Raw genomic sequence first — 16440 nt, forward strand, 5'->3', positions numbered from 1 at the left:
GAATCAAATCAATTCAATACATCACAGAGTAAAATCAATAGCCCAAGGCTCTCTGACAATTAATACCACAAGCTATAAAATTACAATTCACACCATGATCAAACCAAGCATATTGTATAATCAATCAAGTATTCCAATATAATTATCAAAATAGACATCATGTTATGTCATAAGCAAGTAAAAGTTTTATCCAAATTAAATTTGATAATCTCAGATGACTACTTGTCTTATTATTTTTTAAAATTTACTCCCACATTTGTTTTTTAGGTTGACAATATAAATTTTAAATGCAGACAACATTTTTTTTGTTAAAAAATAAACAATAGGGATCCCTGGATGGCTCAGCGGTTTAGCATCTACCTTTGGCCCAGGGCGTGATCCTGGAGTCCCCGGAGGGAGTCCCACGTCAGGCTCCCTGCATGGAGCCTGCTTCTCCCTCTGCCTGTGTCTCTGTTTCTCTCTCTCCCTGTGTGTCTCTCATGAATGAATAAATGAAATCTTTAAAAAAATAAAAAATAAAAAATAATGACAATAATAAACACTTCAAGACCTTATTAAATTTCAAATGTTTATGAAATTGAAAACCCCAGGTCTTTCTGGATTTGTGTTTATTCCTGCTGTTTTCTTCATGGAGTCACCTGGAAGATCAACTTTGAAAATGTTCCTGATTGAGACCTTGACATTATTATGAGGGCTTAAACTTCAGTTTTTACAGAGAAAAATCACTGCTCAGGTTCTTATAGTGCATTAATAGAACAAACAAGAAATTGAGTCTTTAGGCAAAAGAGAAAAAGTCAGGTGCCTTTTTTCCCCTATAATTGAAACTTTAATAATGATGATGATAATTACAAAATGATGGTGATTTAAATACTCATTTGAGCTAGAACTTAGAAAAATAACACATTGCACAATACACTTATAATGGTATTTTTAAATTATGCAAATTAAGGATCATAAAACTTCTCAAAGTAATTTTATTTAATTTAATAAACGATTTAGTTCGTCCTATAATAGTAAGATAGTTTACATTCACTACACATGATTTTGAAAAATAATTTGAACACTTACTCTTTGTCATAGGTTGCTTCTCCAGAAAGCAAGTCAGACAAATAGCGTACAGGAGGTTTATGGAAAGGGGGTATTCCCAGGATCAATAGCTGAGGAAGAACAAGAGAGAAGGAAGCAGGGCTGGACAGGGGAGAAGAAGGCTTCAGGTCATTCGGCCAGTCCAGGGTTTTCCCTGATTGAGCTACAGGATGATACTTTTATATCCTGACTTTGAATTGGTCATTGAATATGGGCTTTTCTGGAAAGAGAGAATGGCCTTTAGCTCTCTTCTGCCTAGGTAATATGAAAGGGAGCTGTCAGCCAAGTGCTGTCACTCTCAGCAGCTGGGAATCAGTTCTCATCGTGAAAGGGGATCAAGGAGGCATGTCCCAGCAGTTTCTGAGGCTGCAACTGATGTCCGTTGTTTCCCTCCTTACTGCACCTTCAAGACTCCCCTCACTCTCAGTTCACACTTCTTAGGGTTTTAGAGGTTTTCTTGGTGGCAGGAAATAAGCCTTCATCAATGAGAGAGCTGAGCCTGAGCCTCTGGTCATTTTGCTCTTCTTAGGCTGTTGCTGCTGCACTTTTCCATTTAGTGTCAAAATTGTTCAAGACAGTAACCAAAATAGAACCCATTAGGTAACGGCAGTACTATCCCCTTCCAATGATTACAGTCAATTATCCCCAGCAAGGTTGGTGACTTTTTTCTTGCATGCTGGTTCCTTGGCATGACGAATCTGAAACTTATAGGTGATTGAACTTTTGCTGTGTCCTTCTTTGGGAACTTCTAAAGTTACGTTTGCGAGATCCACTTCCTCCCTCAACCCCAGATTCTTAGATCCGGTTGTTCTGTTAGAGACACGTTTCCCTGCTTAACACGTATCCTGAGTTCTGGGCAATGGTGGTTCAGCTTCACAAGATAACACTTGTGAGTGTGTGCTCCATCTGTGCCTTCAATAGGCTATTCCATCATCCTGTCAGGCTGGCAGCTTCTGAGTCACGCAATATATAAATCTTCCCAATGGATCCCATGGTCTTGTACCCACTTCCATTCATTCTTTGCTTTGTTAATCCCTTGTTCTAACATGATGTTACGTGGGCTCCTGTGCAAGTAAGTCAAAAACTCAATAATTCCTTGAATAAAGGTGTTGGTTGAGTCTTTATGACCAGAAGAGGCTGGAAAAAAATCTATGCCTAGAATATGTTTCTATTCCTATTAAAATAAAATTGCTGCTATTGTTGGGGAACAATGTAGTCAACCTGCCGTTGGTGTTGGCATCCTCAGGGGATGCTGCTATAATAAGGATGTGGCATTGGTTTTTATTTCTAGCAGGTTGGACTCTTGGCAATAGAAACAGCTATATAAATTAGCCTTGATAAATGGAATCCATGCTGCTTGGCTACCTATAGTCTCGGTACATATCACAATGGCTACTTCTTTAAGGCTCAGATTGGCAGGGCCCATTCCTGCTGTCACCCCTGGATTCTTGAACACTTATTTTTAGTGACAAGTAGAATGCCCGATGACAAAAGCTGGGTAAAGTAAAATTTTCTGAGTAGTTTTGACTACCTTGCTGTTTAATCTATTTTCTACAATAGATGCTCTTTGGTGGTGGTGCAATGCAAAGATCTTCACATGTCATTCCTACTTCCATATGTATATCTACATGCTTTTTCCTAAGCTGGTGATTTTCTTGTCATTTTCACTGACGCCCCATGACCAGCAAGCCAAGCTATTTTTTTCATTGCTCATGGATCTATTTATATTTTTTATTTTGTCTACTTTTCTTTCCTCACAAAATCAATGGTCAAATGAATGTCCAGAACTCCTGACTCCAGGAGACTTGTCTCTCACCACTCTCCTTAAGAGCAGCCCTTGGCTTGCCTGCAGTGCAGCCACCATTAATTTGTGGTTTGCATTCACATACAAACTGACTTATTTGTGAGCTGAGCTTAGGGTTTTCCTTTATCTGTTAACTAGCTATAGGCGCTAATGGGGCAGGGAGGAATGCTGGTGCAAAAGTATTAAATAATATGGGAATTTGGGCTACCTTCTCATGTAATGTTCTTAAGCCATCTAGTTCCGTCCATGCTCAATCCCGGATGTGCCACTTCCAGGGTAAGATAGATGACAGTGGAACTTATTGACTTTACAACTTGTTGCATCTAAAATAAAACAGCATAAGATAGTCGATTCTAGCCTCAAATCTCATGGCTGCATGTTGCCTCATGGTCAGTCTCTCTACCTCTGTAAGAGCCCAATGGTGTATCAAGTATTGTTTTTCCAAAGAAATAAAACTCTCCACTGAAAGTGGCATGGCCCTCCTCCAGAACCCTATTTTGAAACTAAGCATATTATTTTTTTTTATTACTCATCTCCATAATTCTGTAGGTGAGTACACCCCACCTTGACTGCACCATGTCTTTGTCACTCATGTATAGTAATTGATCCTGGTATTTGATGACTAACTAGTATTGCGTAGTGTATAGTCCAGTTCTGTAATGACAGCTCCCGCTGTCAGCTCTGTCCGCATGAAAGGAACCACTATTGAATTTATTAATGATGATGCTATCTTTTTACCAGCATATTACTAAATGCTCTGGTAAGTGTTGCATCGTGCAGGCTCTCTTCTGATGGGTTTTCCAGCTGTATGTAGCATATCCACTCTTGCAAGCCCAGTTCTTAGATCCTTTTCATCCCTTTTTCAACAATCTTCCCTGGTGTTTTCAGCATTACTATCTCAGCAGGTATAAACCATAGGTTTTTGCATGCTGCTAGTAGACATTTTAGCAGTATGCTTGCACCATTTTCCTGGCTCTTACCAGAGTGCTATATTATATATATCGTAATTTGATAGGCTTCCTCTTATCCAACCTTGTTCTATTACCCTTTATCCTCAAAATGCAGCCCTGTGTATATTCTCCCGGTTGGCCGGTACAGGCTGGCTATATCTTGCTGGTCCTTTGAACTATGGTTCCCTTCTTTCCTTGTCAGACTCAGCAAGTCTAGTCACATTATATTGTGACTTAACTCTAACTCTTGTCTTCATGGCTAAAAGTGAATCCTGAGAGAAATCCATGCTGTCTTACAAGGGAGAGGTCTCTGTATCATCTCCAATGAATTGGAGAAGGCCCACATTCCAAAGAGGAAAGACTGAGTCACTTCTATATACTCAGAGGATTTAAGGGAAATAGAGGATTCAAACCTCTGAGGTGTATAAACCCAGATGTCTCTATCTAATTTGGGATAGCCACATTCTTTCTCCATCTGGGCCCTGATCTTAGCATAAAAGACCTGCTAATTTCTCTGGGGCTCTGATACCTTTATGCTTAAGTATGAACCTTGTCTAAGTCCTGAACCCACCTGCAGCACAAAATAAACACCTCATTCTACACTACCAAAGAGGCCTTCTGAATTTCCTGCTTAGCATTTAATTGAGAACTCATGGCTCTCAACCTATAGTTATTCCGTTCCAAAACATCAATGGCAACCCAACCCAACTATCTTCCTTCACCCTGTATTTCCTAATCTCCTGACACACATCATGCCAGATATTACACTCTTTCTACTGACAATCGACCCCAATTTGCCACCAACAAAACATTTAACAACTGAACTGAAGACTGTGTTAGAGACTATTTGTACTCCACTTATATAATCAGTGATGGAGTTCTTATTGCCATTTGAGTTATAGGAGATCAGCTTCAAAATTCCCTCTAAGTCTGTACTCTCTTGAATCACTTTCAGAACCATCTGTCATAGATTGGAATCCACTGCAAGCAAACTCTGATATAGAGATTAGCAGATAGGAATCACAACCTATGTAGAGGAAAGAAAGGAGGCCCAAATAAAGAGAGAAAAGTTAGGCTGTGATAGATCTCAATGAAGACGTTAGCTCATCTATAGGGAGCTCTGACTCTAGAATGCTCCTTAAGCTTTGTCCAAGGTTGTGACGAGGTCTTTATATCCAGTATTGCCCATTCACTGGATGCAAGCCTCCTTGGAAAGGAGATGGCTTTAGGTGATATGGCTCTTGTCAGCCAAGGTAATTGTGAAGAAGGTTAACAACTGATTCCATCTGCCAGCTGCACTCCCAGCAGGTGGGTAATAGGTCTCTGAGTCCTGAAGGGAGGTTTGCACACCACATCTCAGTGCAAATCTATAGTTCAAACTCCCAGTGCCACTACACTTTTTAATTGGGATTAATTACATATTGGAATCATCAGAGTTTAATCAAGTTACCTTCTTTCTTTGTTTTCACTTCATCAAAGCCCATTCACTCCTCAATCCATTAAATGTGGTTTCTGTCCCAAATATTTACCTTGACCTATTTTTGCATGAAATAGTTGAAGTGCTTAAATAAAGTCATATGATGAACATCACAGAAAAATTTTGAAAAAAAAACATAGAGATATTATTGCTATTTACCTCTAAACATGTCTGTTCATATTCTTTGATCTACTTAATTTTCTCTTACAACACTTTCGATATCTAATCTAATAAAAAAGAATGCCCTTGTCTATATATTTTTAGTTAGTTTGAAAGGGCTTTTGATGACTTAGAATTAATTATCCTTTCTTCTAAATGGACTTTAAAAAATATAAATAAAATCAACATTATTTCCTTTTCATTCTGATAATCCTTGACAATGAAATTTTACTTTCATGTGCATAAACCACTTTTGTCTTTGATTAGAAATCTGAATCGCCTCTTTGACTGAATAGGAATTACCATAAGTGATGTACTTAGCATATTTGACACCTGGATCAGATCTTTTTTTTTAAGAACATACTTTTCTATATGACAAAATTATTTTTAGTTATAACCATGATGTAAAACAAATAATAATAATGCACAAAAATGAAATGCTTAGAGGGAAATTTTATTGTTATTGAACTTTTTGTATATAATTGTTATATTAAAAATAAAAATAACATACAATAAAAACTATAAACCATTCTTCTCAATTATATTAGTGTATTTTTAAAACATGGAAAATAAATATGTACTTATACATTGGTCTGCCATAGCAATGAATAATGACTACAGTTTCTATTTTGAAGCTATGACTTCTGAAAATTTGTCAATGTATTCTTCAAAATTGATTTTCTCTACATAAACATGCTCAGTAGATAGTGTAGTCATATTTGTCAATCTAGCTTTACTCATAGTTGTTCAAAGAATGCTTTCTGTTAATTTTTATTTCAAAACAGAAGAAAAATATAAACTAGCTTGCAAAAGTTCTAAACATAAAGATAAGTTTGGCAAAAATTAATAAAAAATCCATTTCACAATGAATTTTAGAAATGGCAGTTCTAGATCTTCATGTCTTCAGAATCAATTATAGCAGCTTTTAAATGTCTGCATTTTAAAAAAAAGAAAAGATGTGTGTATAGGGCATCCGGGTGGCTCAGTCAGTTATGCATCTGCCTTTGGCTCTGATCATGATCTCAGGGTCCTGGGCCTCACATTGGGCTCCCTGCTCTGAGGGGAACCTGTTTCTCCCTCTGCCTGCCACTCCCCCGCTTATGCTTCCCCTCTGTCAAATAAATAAAATCTTTAAAATATATATATTGTGTATATATGTATTATTATACATTTACATATATACATATCTCTCTGTATATATATAGAGTATATATATATACCATATATATGTATAGTACATATATAAGTATGTTCTCTCTATATATATAGATATATATATATAGAGAGAGAGAGATAAGATATATATATATATATATATATATATGGATATATAGAGAGAGAGAGAGAGAAAGAGGGAGGGAGAGACTAAAAGAAAAAAAGAAGAAATTAAACAAATAAAAACTCCAAGCAGTCACTTTGAATGAGAAAATGAAATTATGTTGTGTTTTCTCCCTTGTCTTTAAAATTGTTGTGCTATAACTATTTATTTTGAATTAACTGTTTAATAACTAAAATATGTAGAGATGTGCTTTACTCCTAAAGGGACCTCAAACATTCCCAAATCTTAAGGAATTTAGTTTCAAAACAAATGCATATAGTTGAGTCCATGGGTTCCAAGGGCAAACAGCAAGACCAAATTTAATTTCCACCTAAAATGCAGTGAATAAAGGATAAATATTTAAAATGTGCCAAGTTGAAAATCATATATATATATATATATATATATATATATATATATGAAAACATGTAAATAAAAATATGTATTTGGAACTTCACAATAATTGCAGCAATGGCTTAGTGGAACATTTTCTCACTGACAGTGTAGAACTGCCCACCCATGTTGATAATAAAAAGGCAGCCAGTTTTACTGGTTTTGTTTTTAAATTTCCCACGATTGCTAACCCTGGAGCAAACCCATCCCTGTCACCCATCCCTGTACTCCCGTTAATTACATGAATCTTTCCACATTTTGATAACTTTGCTGCCACTACCTTTAGAAGTGAGAACACGAGGAAGAATTTAACAAATGCCATGGTGTTTCCTTAACTGACTTCTTTTCACTCACACACACACAAACGAAATTCTAGCTACTTACAAGGGGCAAATTATTCCCTAATGATTCTATGACAGTGTTTCTAAAAACGGGCTTCAGATTATTTGAATGAGAATCATATGTGGTCTGGGGGGCCCTTTGCAGACATTTTGAATTAGATTTTCTGAGGTGGGTTCTGAAATTCTAATTTAAAGAGAGAGGAGGAAGAGAAGAAAGAGAAAAGACTGTGACCATCCCTGTAACATCTTTCCTCAGGTTTTGAAGCCTTCCACATCTGGGCATTAGCTCATCCTTTCATCTTGAAACAATTTCTTCACTGAGTTTCTGCTATTCACTTCTCTCCCTTTGTTTTTTCTTCCCTATTCAATGACCTCTCCTGCTAGACTCTTCTCTGGCTCCTCTTCTACTCATCTATTTAGTGGCAAAATGCCTAAAGGCTCAGTTTTGGGACATCTGTTCTTCTCTCCCAAGGCTATCACTTAAGAAGTTCATTTCTATTCTAGTATGTTCATTTCTTCACACTCACTTAGACGAATATATCTGGCATGTTTATTATACATCTAAAACTTAATATACCACAAAGAATACCATTGATTTTTCCACTCACATGTGTTATCCTCAGTCTTCTGCTTTCATCAATGACACCATCCACAGTTGCTTATGGCCTAGAAACTAGATATCATCCTTTATTTTTTCCTTTTTAAAGATTCTGCTATTTAATACATAAGCATACCTGTCTTTACCACCTAAATGTATTCTAAATCACTAATATTCACTCTTCTTCCCTTATCATTCCAGTTTAATCCACCCCTTTCTCGAGCTTCTCCAATAGTTTCTACTCACCTGTTCAGTCAACCCATTTTACATACAGAATCCACAGTGGTCTTTAAACATATAAACTTGATATATGAAACTTCTGTCCCAAACCTTGCCCTTGCCTCATATTGCCACAGAAAGCCACCTACTTAGTGCAAAGCTATGAGACACATCCTGATCTAATTCTGAGCATCTTTCACTTCATTTTGTTTGATATCACCCTTCTTTCACTAAGCTCAAGCTTCATGTACTATCATATATCAAGCTCATTCCATTTTAGATACAGTAGTTCTCTCTTATCTGTGGATTTGTTTCCTATGGTCTTGGTTACCCAAGGTCAACTGTGGTCTGAAAGCAGATGATCTTCCTTTTGACCTATACTTGGAAAGCCATTAGGAACCTAACGGCGTGTCACAACTCCTCTGTCTTTCATCCCATTCCACATCATCGTGGAGGCATTTTTTATCATCTCGCATCATCACAAGAAGAAGGGTGAGTATAATCCAATGAGGTATTTTGAAAGAGGGAGAGAGAGAACAACATTCATTTAACTTTTATTATAGTATGTTGTTAGGATTTTTCTATTTTATTATTAGTTATTGTTGTTAATCTCTTGCCTACTTTATAAATTAAACTTTATCATAGATATGGTGTGTTTAGGAAAAAACCATTATTTATAGGCTTCCAAGTTTTTTTTTATAGGCTTGCAAGTTTCTTCTTCTCCCAGGTCTTTGCAGAGGTCACTCTTCTTATCATTTATTACTCGGCTCAGTTGTCACTCTTCCAGGAGGCCTTCGCCTGTCACCCTATCAGAAGTAACCTTACCTTCAATCCAGACATTCTCTATCACAGTGCCCCCAGGTTATTTTCTAACCACTCAAAGTTTTCTCACTTTTCTGCTTGTTTATTCACATAGTGTCACCACCCTCACATGCACTCTCCAAATATACACTCTCGCAGCCCCAAGAATGGAGTGATTTTTGCTTCATGCTTAATATAGATTTATATACATTAGAATAATTCTAAAGCTTTTTCTGCCCCTCACCCCTTCCTCCTGCTGTAGGGGTGAGGAATGGCTGAATTGATAGATGAGTTTGAAAAAGCTATTGTGCAGTTCATTTCTCTTTATTCTTTGAGATCTGGCTGCATCAGTAGAGAATATGCTCTGGTCTGTGTTTGGTCATTTGTGAGAATCTTAACTCTCAGATAACATTTTTTCAGGATAGCCCATGACCTTGTAGCAAGTTTGCCTCATTCAGAAAAGCGATATTAGCAGCAAGCTCTTTAATCTTTGTGGTGGTGTGCTGTGCTTGAGAGTACAAGTATACATAGTGAGTTCAGTAAGAAATGATATGACTGTTATAGCCAATGTATTTCTGTTTCAGCAATAGGCTCCAACAAATAAGGGCCCTGAGTCACCTTTTCTTAGCAGTTTGTAGTGGGATGATTGAAGTATATAAGTTTTTGTTTCTTGGTTGGAGGAAGGGGAAAGAGAAGAGTTGTTTTTTAAGAGGTGAAGCTAGGCAAATAGCTTTAGGAGTTAGGTTTTTAGCAAGGAGGGACTTTTGATCTTGGTGGATTTGGAAAGTTAATTGTGAGTTAGTCTACACAAGGGGAGATATTTTATAAGTGTAAAGTGTCAGAGTCACATGCACGCACAAAATGGGCTTGGGTCTCATTGGCCTTAGTAGACGACTGGCCATATATGGGTTAGTGAGCTTACTTTTGAAATATGGAAGCATAGGGCAGCCCGGTGCTTCAAGAGACTAAAGTGAGGGTCAGATCTTCATAGCCTTAGGTCTGCAGAACAATTGTATAACTCTAGTGTATTTTTCAGGTGAGTCCACAGGCCAGGACTTTGGACTATAATAGTTCCACAATTGCTGCAGATACTAGCAATGTTAAATTTTCAAATTGTCAGTGCACACCTATGTACGTGATCCTATATAAGCCAAAACCAATTCTTTTATATGTTTTGAACTACCTTCAGAAATAGGGAACTCTTGAATTTATGTTGCTTAACCATAAACTTTTAATAATCTCTCCACAACTATGTGGTTTCAAGCTGCCATTCCTCTTAAAGCTGGAGTTCAAACATTTCAAAACATCATTGATACAGATTTCCACTGCATGAAGCCATTCACAGTCTAGCCCAAGTTTAAAGGGAGGGAGAATAGAACCTACCTCTAGATGTGGAAAGTGGCATATCTCCCATACAGGAAAGGGAGAAATTATTGGTAATCATATTTTAAGACAGTGCAATACAGTACATCCTGTGGCCACAACATTCTGTACTTTCCCCGTGTGCAAATACATCAATCTCTCCCTCAAAGTCTCATCCCATTATATCACCAATGTGAAGTCCAGGATTTCATCACCTGCGTCAAGACTGAATTAAAATGAAGCTCCTCAGATAACGACTTTTCTCCAACTGAAGATCTCTGAACTAAAAAGACAAGTTATGTCCCCAAACACCGTGCATTCATTGATGAAAAAAAGAATGAGATTAATACAGTAGATACTACTATTTGAAAAGTGAAGAAATAAGAGGCATTGGTTCATAGTGAGCCCAAGCTGTCAGATACCCTTAATTAAGTACCTTCCAGAAGGGCAACTCTGAGGCTTTCAGCATCACCCCTCCACACTAGTGGCATTTTTTTTCACACCTCTTTTCTTCATTAAGAAATGGCCCAAGTTTGTGGTCAAAGGGCTTTTATAGTTGGCTTCATGAAAGTAGACATGGAGAGGGAGAGGATACCTTAATATTAAAGCATACCATTCTTGATCTTGGCATCATGAATTTGAACACCACACTAGGTGTAGAGATTTTAAAAAGGAGAAATTGGGGCTCAGAGGCCTGTTTTCATTTGATCTCTTTCTTTCTCTGGCCCTTTGAGTTTAAAATGAACAACTCATTAGATTCTTTGAGGCATTTTTATATAAAAAATGATGATTCACTTCTTTAGACAAAGATACCAACCAAATCTCCTTATGGTAGACTTCTCTTAACTTTGTGCTATGTAATCAGAGACTGTGGGAAACATCTTTATGAGTTTTAACAAACACTTTTTTTATTTAGCTAAGACAGTCTACAGACCTTGCCTTGAATCTTTCAAAGGTCTTAACTAAAGGGTCTTGCATATACATTCTTGATATAATATTTAACCTGAAAGGATGCTTTTACTGGCAACACTCTGAAACCACTTCTTGTATAAAAAATCATCTGTTGGAAATGACATCACCAAGTTGGCAACATAGGTTGCTCCTGACATCTCTTACCCTGACAAGAAAAACAATAACTATTTAAGAATCAAGCACTACTAGAGAACTCCAGAATGAATGAGAATGAAATCAAGTTTAATTTTCCACCTTAGCAAGTTCTGGGTTGAAAATATTTCCTCTAAATAAAACTTTGAAGGGTGACTGGGTGACTCAGTCAGTTAAGTATCCAATTCCTGACTTTGGCTCAGGTCATGATTTCAGGGTCTTGAGATCTAGTCCTGTATTGAGCTTCCCACTCAGTGGAAAGTCTGCTTAAGATTCACTAATTTTCTCTCCCTCAGCTCCTCCATCCCCACACTCTCTCTCCTTCTTTCCAACAAATAAATAAATCTTTAAATAAAACTTTGAAATTTGAGTATTTCCTGATTGCAATTAGTACAATTAGTCTCTTGCAACACTTTAGCATAGATTATTAATAAAACAAATGAATACTTTTATTATTCTTCCTAGAAACTTTTTTCGTCAGATTCACAATTTAAGTAGTCCTTTATCTATTTTCCAAGACCACAAGCAATGTTCTTGCCAATTAATCTTCTATCTATAGATTATCCGTAATATTATTTATACATTTATAATAATCTACAATATTATTATTTCTAGCTTCTTTTGAATTTTACTTATTGTACTTCTACTGTCCACTTATGGGTATATTACAAAACCTACGTTCTATATTTTAGGATTTTGTTAGACCATTGCTCGTTTTAAGTAATCTAGATACCAACCTCTGTATTGGTTATCAATTGTTGTAGAGCCAAGAATAAACACCTTTAATATTTAACTTAATTATCCTAACAATTTAAGAGGTAGATTTTACTACACCACCTAAATAAGGAGAGGAGATTTGCCTATTTGTTTCTAGGGTTGAATAATAGGGGATCCAAAATCTCTATGAGAAGAAAACCTGACATTTTTGTTCTCTACCTACTTTGTCTGTTCTTTTAAACATCTAGAATTTAAGTTATGTAATCTGTTAGCCCTCTCAATCCCTAATTTGAACCTCATATTTCTTTTATTCATTACATGTATCCAACACATGTTACAATGCCTAGAATAGAGTAGGCTTTTAATATATATTTTTAAAATGAGGAAATTCTGAATTTGCACTAAAATATGAATGTTCTCGGAGATTTCCCCAAGAAAGAGTGTCTGAAAACCAGAAAAGACTTTTGTCCCAAATGACCAAACTGTCCTTTGAATTTTTCTGAAATTAATGTGCATTTAAAGGAAATAATTCACTACATAAAAATAAATTATATTGTCTATGATATATAAACTTTGATGTTTTTAAATAAATTAAATAAATAAATAAATAAATAAATAAATAAATAAATAAATAAATCTAGGCTTATAGTTCAACACGTATTCAGGAAATCCTTATAATTAAGGATTATAACTGAATCTCAAAAATCACAAGATATGACGTGTAGCAGAGATTCCACTGCTTCTCTTTTAGCAGCATGAGCTGGTAATTATCACTTCAGAATATAACAATTAAAAATCAGAGCAGCTGGAAAGTGCAAAATTGTATTTTCTGGCAGAACAGCAATAGAATTTTGCACTTGGTACAGCCTTCTATATCCTAGAGGATGCCAGTCCCTTTTTTATTTCATTTTTTTACACTACCTCCAATAACTAAACCAGACATACTCATATACTGAAATAACATAAAATAAGCATATCTAGTTGACAGTACTATTTTAAATGAAAATTTGGTATTTCGTATGGTTGGTTATATATATTCATAATTATACTTATTTATTTTTCTCTGAATATTTAGGATGGAACATGCACAAGTTTAAAAATACATGTTTTGGGAAATAAATCCTTCTTATGTGTATGCTCATTTTGTTTTATGACCATATACACAGGCAGGGAGATTTTTAAGGTAGCACCCAAGATTTCCACCTCCTGGTATCAACTGCCCTCTATAATCTCCTCCTTTTGTGTGTCTAGGGGACCTGCAGATATGATGCATGTTGCTTCTTTGATATGTTACGTTTTATGGGGAAGGTGAATGGATTTTGCTGATCCAATTATCTCTAATTAGCTTGACTTTCATTTAATCAAAAGGGTTTGGGGGTGATTCTGACCTAATCAGGTAAAGCTTTTAAAGTAGTGTTTATTCCTTCCCTGAGAGCAGAGAGATTCTCTTTGACCTTGAAAAAAAATAGCTACCATGAGTTCTACAGCTCCAAGGAAATGAATTGTGCCAACAACCACCTGAGCTTTTCCAAAGACCCAGAGCTTCCTAAAGGAAAACAGCGTAAAGTGACATCACCAAAAGGCGGTATGGAAAATCCCAGCCTTTGTCACCCTAGAAAGATAAGCAGTTAGACAGCTATCCACAAACAAAAAACAGCTCTGGGAGCACGCTGGAGTCCACTTAAGAAATGTCACAGGTACAGTGAAAAAAAAAAAAAAAAGAAAAGAAAACCCAGTAACTGCACAAAAAGAAAGACAGCTTTATTTTTACCATCATCCCACTCCCCAGGTCAACATTGCTCAGTATCAAAATGGAAATGCAGATGGGACACCTGGGTGGCTCAGCAGTTTAGCACCTGCCTTTGGCCCAGGGCATGATCCTGGAGTCCTGGGATCGAGTCCCACATCGGGTTCCTTGCACGGAGTCTGCTTCTCTCTCTGCCTGGGCATCAAATTATCAGGCTGACAACTTCTCAGACTTTTAGAAGCTACTTTTTTTTTGGTTAGGAGTTGGGTTGGGGGCAGGGATGCACAAATTAATTTAATTCCTAATTTTCACTGATGTCTTGGATAATAGACAATAAACAGTTAACCTAACTAAAAAACAAAAACAAAAAAACAAAATCAAATAAGCAAAAAACAAAGGTACATTTGCCAGCTAGAGAAAGTTCCAGTTCCCCTCATCAGGAAAGGAAGAGCAGAGTGACTGACCAGCTTTCCCTAACTCTGGGAGCACCACAGGCACATCCCACTTTGGTTTTACCTTGTGAAGTTTTCCAGAGCTGCAAAGTAGAGACACACAGAGATGACTAGGAACATGGAAAAAAAGCAGGCACTATCGATAGCAGTCATATAGCAGGAGCCATCATGTTCACTGTGGCCTCGTTGGCCCATAAACACAGAAAATGTGATGCATACATAAACATGGAATATTACTCAGCCATGAGAGAGAAGGAAATCCTGCCATTTGGGACAACATGGATGGAACTTGAGAAAATTAAGTTAAGTGAAATATGTCAGACAGAAAGATAAATACTGCCTGTTATCACTTCTATACAGAATCTTAAAAAAAAACCTCAAATTCATAGAAAGAGTAGAATGTTGATTATTAGGGGCTAGGCAATGGGGAAAATGGGAAGACCTTGGTTAAAGTGTACATACTTTCAGTTATAAGATGAATAATGTCTGGTAATCTAATGTACAGCATGGTGATTATATTATTAATGCTGTATTATATATTTGAAAATTGCTAAGACAGTAGATCTTAAATGTTCTCACCACAAAAAAGAAATGGTAATTACGTGACATGTTGTACATATTGGCTAATGCTATGGTCTTAATCATTCCTCAGTACATAAGATATCAAATCAACATGTACATCTTAAAGTAATGCAATGTTATATACCAATAAACCTCAATGAGAAATAATATTAAAAAAAAGGGACACAGCATAGCTAGTCATCTCAATTGCAGTTGTAGGAGATCGAACAGAGGATCCAGCTAAACTATTCCAGACTCCTGAGGCATGGAAATAGTTAGATATTAAATGTAGATTATTTTAAACCACTAAGTTTGTGATACTTTGCTATGTAGCAATGGAACTCCAATATAACATGAAAGAGGGGGGGAAACAAGGAAATTAAACTTGTACACTGAACTTTTAATATGCATACAAGTAACGTGGGAGTCATGTCATACCATGTTGGAATAAAGATTTTTTTTTTGAATAAAGATTTTGATTGAGCAAATTGCAGTGTGGCATTTCTAACAAGCTCCCACGTAAGGCTGATACTGCTGGTCTATAGACTGTACCAAGGATTTAGATTGTACAACAAATTCAAACTTGAAAATTAAAGCTATTTTGGGTTCATGGAAGTCTGATTTATCTACCAGATGACGAGTATATGTAGCTGAATGTAAGTCCTAAATAAGCGATGAGGATTTATGTTCAAATACAGAGAATATAAAACTGTAAATATGTTAAATCTATTTTTAAAAAATGGAGGAATGTATTGAAGCACAATGATTCTACCAGAAAAATCCAGGCAGCGTAAAGCTACTACAATTGAGAGCAAACCTTATTCTAAATTTCTAACTAATCTAATAATATTTTCATCAAAAGAGAAAAATATTTTCCTGGCTCTGACTTTTCAATCTGTAAGTTTCATAGAACTAATTTGTTCTATGGTATAAATTAGAGTTCTGATTATTTTCATAGGTTAAATTGATTAAGCTAATCATCAAATCCTATAGGCATATGTTTTTATCGGTCTAATTTAGATTAGGCAGTCTCTGAAGCACAAATATCATACAAATCCTAGCATTCTGGGCCTGAGTCTTCTCCAGTTCAACACAGTGACACAGATTAGTCTCTGCAGGGGAAAAATGAGCAGGACTCAGGTTACAAAATGGAGCTAGACATGACCAAGAAGTAGGGACCCTTGATTTGGTCCCATGTTACACTTCCAGGATGTTTCAGAAAATCCTGCAGATATAGGGGGAAATGTCTGTTTTTTCTTCAAGCCTGATTCTTCCACCTTCATTCATTCTTTTATTTCCACCCACTAGTACCTTACTCTATCAGTAATTACCGTTCTTATTTACATTTTAA

Source organism: Canis aureus, chromosome 14, assembly GCF_053574225.1.
Source record: "Canis aureus isolate CA01 chromosome 14, VMU_Caureus_v.1.0, whole genome shotgun sequence".
NCBI lineage: Eukaryota > Metazoa > Chordata > Mammalia > Carnivora > Canidae > Canis > Canis aureus.